A 6,000-nucleotide genomic window follows, 5' to 3' on the forward strand; every position below is an offset into this window, starting at 1 on the left:
CCTAACCTACCTAGCACATGTTAAGAGCTCAATAAATAGTAGCAGTATTATTATACAGCAAATTTACTAATCCTGTCCTCAGCCACATAAACATCTATAAATATAAACTTATAGCTACACACCACTTGTAAAAAACATTTTAAAAGGGAACAGAGAACATGCTGACTAAAATCAACCCACTCGCTGGGCAACCAGTTCCAAAGCTATATCAACTACAGAGACAATCTAATGAACAATCGTTTCCATTTAGGCGAAGACCCCAGGGCACTTCAATTTTTTTTAGAGTTTGTAGTCTGGTAGACATAACAAAAATCTTCAGAACAGTTACGACCTCTGCATCATATTATAATAAAATAGCCTGGTTTGCTTCATTACTGTTATAAACTCACAAAGTCATCACACTTTTCCTCTAAATTAGATTCCATATTAAACAGAAGCAGATGGGCTACAAATTTAATATTCATAAGACTAATTTTTAATCGAAAGCAAATACTTTCTTGGATAGATTTTCCTACTTTTGCTTTCAGTAAATATACTTTGAAGGAGTCCCCTGAAAATACTCCTTTAACAAATAAATGAACATTCCAGAAAATATAAATTAAGTCTGCAGAGAATTTGTTTCTACTTCCTCTTATCTAGAGAATATAAATCACTTTTACATCAACCTTATGCACTACTTTGGGAATGTACATATTTAAAAAATTAAGCTCTTTGCAGTAATTTCCTCATTTTACCATTTTTTAAGTAACAATTTTCTTTGGTAAGGTTTTCTAGTTCAGAGCATTTAACCGTCAGCAAAACAGATCTCCAAGCCAACCATCCAGTAGTGTTTGTTAAGATCAACATAGCTATATATTTGTAATCCCATTATCTCCTTAGTAGGTGAGAACAAAGGATTTGGCCAACATTATTCGAGCTTTGTAATACCTGAGTTATACATAAGCACACCCTGTTGCAAAAATTCATTAAACATTTCTCCAAAAAAGCAAAAAGTTCTGGAGTCAAAGCAAAATTGGAAACAACAATCCACAAAGCCCTTGGCTTTTAAAGGTCTAGAAACACCTTACAGAGCTGCCTCAATTTCAAATTCACGGTGGTGGCTATGTATGCTAAAGGATTTAGTGTGCTGATGCTGCAATTTACTTTGAAATGTACTGAAAAATAAAATGGATTAATGAATTCAAAGAGACGGACAAATGGAACAGACGTGATAAAACAAATAGAGTCAAATGTCAATGGCAGAAAGCAGGTGGTAGATAAAGAGGCATATGTCAAATTCTTTAAACTTTGTTATATGTTTGAAAATTTTCAAAAATAAGGAAAGAAAATAACATGTCTTCTAGTTCAATCTCTAACTCGTAAATTATACTTTAAGGAATGGCATAAATGCTTACTCTTGATTTTAATAAGGTTTTATTTAAGGAAAAGCTCAGCGAAAATTATACCAGAAGCATGTGAGCTACAAAGGTCTCGATCACCAGAAGTTTACAATTTAAAACAACCTGTTACAGGTTTAGAGTGAACCAAAAGGTCTAGTGTGAAACAAAAATCTGTCATAAAATTCTCTAGGGGCACCTGGGTGGCTCAGTGGGTTAAAGCCTCTGCCTTTGGCTCAGCTCATGATCCCAGGGTTCTGGGATCCAGCTCCACATAGAGCTCCTTCACATCGGGTTTTCTACTCCACGGGGAGCCTGCTTTCTCCTCTCTCTCTCTCTGCCTGACTCTCTGCCTACTTGTGATCTGTCTGTCAAATAAATAAATAAAATCTTAAAAAAAAACACCACCAACTCTCTAAACATTGCTGAACGCTCCAGAATCCCATTCTGAGAGAAAGAAAGCAACCTCAAAAGTTCTCATTTGAGGGAGAAGAATTTACATTTCCCCAAACTAAGCACTTCTGTGCCACTAAATAGGACAGCCAGTAAGACAATCCAGTGTGGACACTCATAAAAACAAGGTCCCTGGAATTGACTTATGACATCCAACGAAAAGATGCCTTTTTCATGAAAGTTTCATTTTTATGCTGGTGAATTTCACTTTCACTCTACCCAGTAAAAGGGCAAAAGAGAGAAAGTTGCCCTGCAAGCTGAGAGCCACTCAGATATATTAAATATCTTCATTGTCTTACTGAGGGGAGACTGGATGAAACAACACAGTATAGCCCACCGTTTAAGGATTACACTCAGAATAATGTTAACGGATAAGACTTCAGAAATGAGGGGGGAAAGTTCTATGAGTCAAACTCATTTCTAAACTTAAAATAATCTGTATATAAATGGGTTTTCTGGCTGGATCTTAAAAGAGAGCAATTTAGTCTGAACAAACTGTATTGATTGTAACAATTCCAAATACTTAAAAAAGTTTGACTTTAAGTCTCCTGGGAAGCACTAAGCATTTTTTTAAATAAAGCACATTTTGTGGTCTTTCTTAGATACCAGATTTTTTTTTCTAATTTTAAGAGGTATGCACATCCCTCTCCAACTCCCAGATTGTAGTAAGTAAAACACAACACACGTTTTCACTACACCTGATCAAGCACAAAAGTAACCCTACAATTGAAATTACAATTTTCTAAAAGCAAATTACAGTTGTCGAAAAGATGTCCACAGTCCATGACCAACAATCTGAAAATTAAGTAACAGTGACAAATGTAATACTCCTCTCAACTTCAATTCTAGCAGAAATCTCTTTTCATACGAGAAAGAAAAACATGAGCATCTAGGCTCTGAAATTCATTCATACTTACTAAACATAATTCTACAACAGAGTTTTTTTTTTTTTTTTTTTTTTTTTTTTTTAAAGATTTTATTTATTTATTTGACAGACCGAGATCACAAGCAGGCAAAGAGGCAGGCAAAGAGAGAGAGAAAGGGAGAAGCAGGCTCCCTGCCGAGCAGAGAGCCCGATATGGGGCTCGATCCCAGGACCCCGGGATCATGACCCGAGCCGAAGGCAGAGGCTTTAACCCACTGAGCCACCCAGGCGCCCCTACAACAGAGTTTTGAAATCAAATACCCTTTACTTAATTCTTAACCTAACGTGATAGCAGCATATTTACACAACTACTGTAAAGAAACTTCAAAAGTTTCATTAAGAACTATTAATTGCAGTTTAACTTTGACACACAGTTTTATTCTCCATTTAAGTGGTTTAACAGGGAGGTCTCCACCAAAACAGGACATCTGTATTTCTGATTCCTTTTCGGTTACAGCCACTAACAGCTCAAGAACTGTTGCTTTTGTACACAAAAAAAGCAAGGCAATATTCTGGACATGACTGAGTGGGATAAGCACTGAACCAAGAGCTAATGTGGCGGCTCATTTTTTTTCTGCTGTAGAATGACCATGTGTAAACAGAGATGAGAAGACCAATAAACAAAATGAGAACTATGATTCCACTAAAAGTAAATTTTGTGACATATTAACAGTCTGGGATAACCTTGTAAAATTATACCATGTTTAGGATTTGTTTCAAAATAACCCAGTTTCGGGTAGGAGGTACCTCATGAAACAAGATGACCTTGGCTACAAGTTAATTATTGTCAAAGCTAAGTGACCAATACATGGGGGTTCTCTACAGTTATCCAATTTTTGCATGTTTTCCATAATAAAGGTTTTTTTTTTTTAAAGTTACCGACTGCGATATTAAAACATCATTTCCCCAACACTACAATTTTCAGTGCAGCAGAAGACACGCGTGTTGTACAGCTATTTCTTAGGCGTTTTTGAAGAGTCATCCAAACAAAGATTTTAAACTAGAAATGATGGTAAGACTCTGTCAGAAAATTATAGGAAAATGTCAGAAACAGAGAGTCCACTTCACATTACATGTTACTGAGAGAGAGGTGTAAATCGAAACAGCTTTAAATTCAGTAAAGAAATTCACTACCTGAAACAACTGCCATACAGGAGGATCATTCAGTTGAACAAACACACACACAAACACTACTTTTTTGTCAATCTGGTCCCCCATGAGTTGCATTTCCTTAAGGAAAGGTACACACATACAACTAAGGAAAGAATTAAAAGAAACTCAGTATCTTTAAATAAAGTTGCCGTTTTAAAAATCCCACCTGTCACCAGGAGAACGGAAACTGCTCCCTCTACAATCCAACTGTATGTTGTTTTTACTTCAACAAGCAGCAACGTAATTTATATTTGGTAAGCACACTGATTCCTGAAAGGCCAAGATCAATCAAAAACCCGGATTAACTCTCTTTCCACCACCCTCTAAACAATTAAAGCTACAAGCAGAAGGGAAAGTGACCTTAAAAACGTCCCCACAGCCAGAGAACAGAGGCAGAACAGACTGAAGCACACATCTTCGCCGGAACAGAAGAAAACTTCCACATAAGCAATACTGCAACACGGAGGTGGGGCAAGGGCTTAAAAGGAAACTCGGCCAACAGGGACGGAGGGAATAAAAGCAAAGCTGCAGTGAAAAAAAGTTAGAAGTTAGAGATGTAACGCAAGGAAGGACAGACATATTTTTTGCCAGCTTCATACACCGCCCTCTCCAGAGCCTGACACGGAGCAAGTGCTCCAGAAAGGTTTGCTGAACTCAAGGAAAGCTTCTGCCAGCAAATTTCCCAGAAATGAAATGACAACAAGAAGCCGGATGATGGCAGGGGAAGAAAAAAAAAAAAAAAAAATGGACAGGTTGCTCACACGGAGGGAGCTGGTAAAAATCTTGTAGCTGGCTCAGCGAAGGAGATGGAAATAACAGCATCTTTTACAGACTGCCCACTTCGGGTGTCCCAATTAAACGGACGCCCCTTTCAGATGTTAACAACCCAAAACAAAGCCCGGCGCTGGCGGTGGGCACGCTACGTATTCCGGCCTCAAAGAAAACCCAAACGGGTAGGTAGGTCAACTTCTATCCCACTTGACCCACTAAGTTATACCTTAATATCACGCTAATAAATTATGCAGACGGTTTATTGGGACACGCTGTGGGTCTGGCACTCTGATAAGCGCTTCACACGCCCCATTTCACGGAACCTTAACAGACTAAAGAGGCAGGAACCGCATTAGCCCCTTTTTTTTCCCCCACTAAGACACAAAGAGTTTCAGTGACTTGCTTAAGGGAGTAGCGCGGGGATTTGTACCCGTGCTGGACACCTGGGCTGTGTTCGTAACCACTACGCTCCAGATGTGGCTGCGATTTAGACGCTTTGGATATCAGGGACTCGCAGCGGGGACCCCCACGCCACCCCCCGCCCCAGGCATAACTTCGGCATCCCCCCCGCACGAGGAGGAATTAGGAAAGGCGCCGTGGCACCTGTTTCCGGCCCCAGCAAGGGGTGGAGGAGCTGGAGCTCCTGGGGTCCAGGCCGCCGGGAGCCCAGAGGCGGGGGGCGCGGGAGGACCCGCCTCCTCGGGGAAGGCCCCGCGGGCGGGACAGAGGCCCGGGGAAGAAGGCCGGGCGCGCGGGCCCGCCGAGGCCTAGGCCCCACCCGCCGCCCCCCTCCCCGCGGCCGCGGCGCCCGCGCGGGCCCCGCCAGGCCGGGCCCGGCCCGGCCGCCTCACCTGGCTGCTGCCCCGAGCTCGTCCCCCGGCCGGCGGTCCTGGGCGGCGACGGCGTCGGCGGGGGCGGCGAAGAGGGGAAGGAGGAAGGAAGAAGGGAGAGGAGGAAGGGAACGGCGGAGGGAAGAGGCGGAGTGGCCGCTGAGGAGGCGGGCGCCGCCGGGCCGGGGGGAGGGGGTCAGAGGAAGGGGGAGCCGAGCCAGACGCGGCGGCCGCGGGCGCAAACGCTGAAGAGCCGCTCCGGCGCCCGCAGCCCGGCAGGAAGTGACGGGGGAGGGGCCTGCGCCCGCCCCCGGCCCCCGCCCGCCTCCATGCCCGGCCCCACCCCCCACCCGCGGCCCGAACCACAAGTCCCGGCGGGCGCTGCGATGGCGCCTGCTCTCGCAAGGCACTACGGGAGCCTGGAGGGCGGGAACCCGGTCTAGCCTAGGTCGCGTCGGGCCGCCCTAGCCCCCGGGACCTGCTGGGAATTGTA

The 6,000-nt window shown here is 43.7% G+C and overlaps 1 protein-coding gene across 6 annotated transcripts in view; it reads right to left on the bottom strand.

Moving 5' to 3' along the window:
• STAU1 (staufen double-stranded RNA binding protein 1) overlaps positions 1-5,758 on the bottom strand; it is a 56,053-nt gene extending 50,295 nt beyond the window's left edge. For 2 of the 6 annotated variants that reach the window (XM_045980958.1, XM_045980957.1), the window contains exon 1: positions 5,529-5,750. The gene's annotated coding sequence lies outside the window, so the exon portion shown is untranslated. Of the gene's footprint in view, positions 1-5,528 lie in introns of all 6 variants that reach the window. The other 4 variants (XM_045980952.1, XM_045980954.1, XM_045980955.1 and 1 more) reach the window with 4 other exon arrangements.
• Positions 5,759-6,000: the final 242 nt, after the last annotated feature.

Source organism: Meles meles, chromosome 16 (assembly GCF_922984935.1).
Source record: "Meles meles chromosome 16, mMelMel3.1 paternal haplotype, whole genome shotgun sequence".
Classification (NCBI taxonomy): Eukaryota; Metazoa; Chordata; class Mammalia; order Carnivora; family Mustelidae; genus Meles; species Meles meles.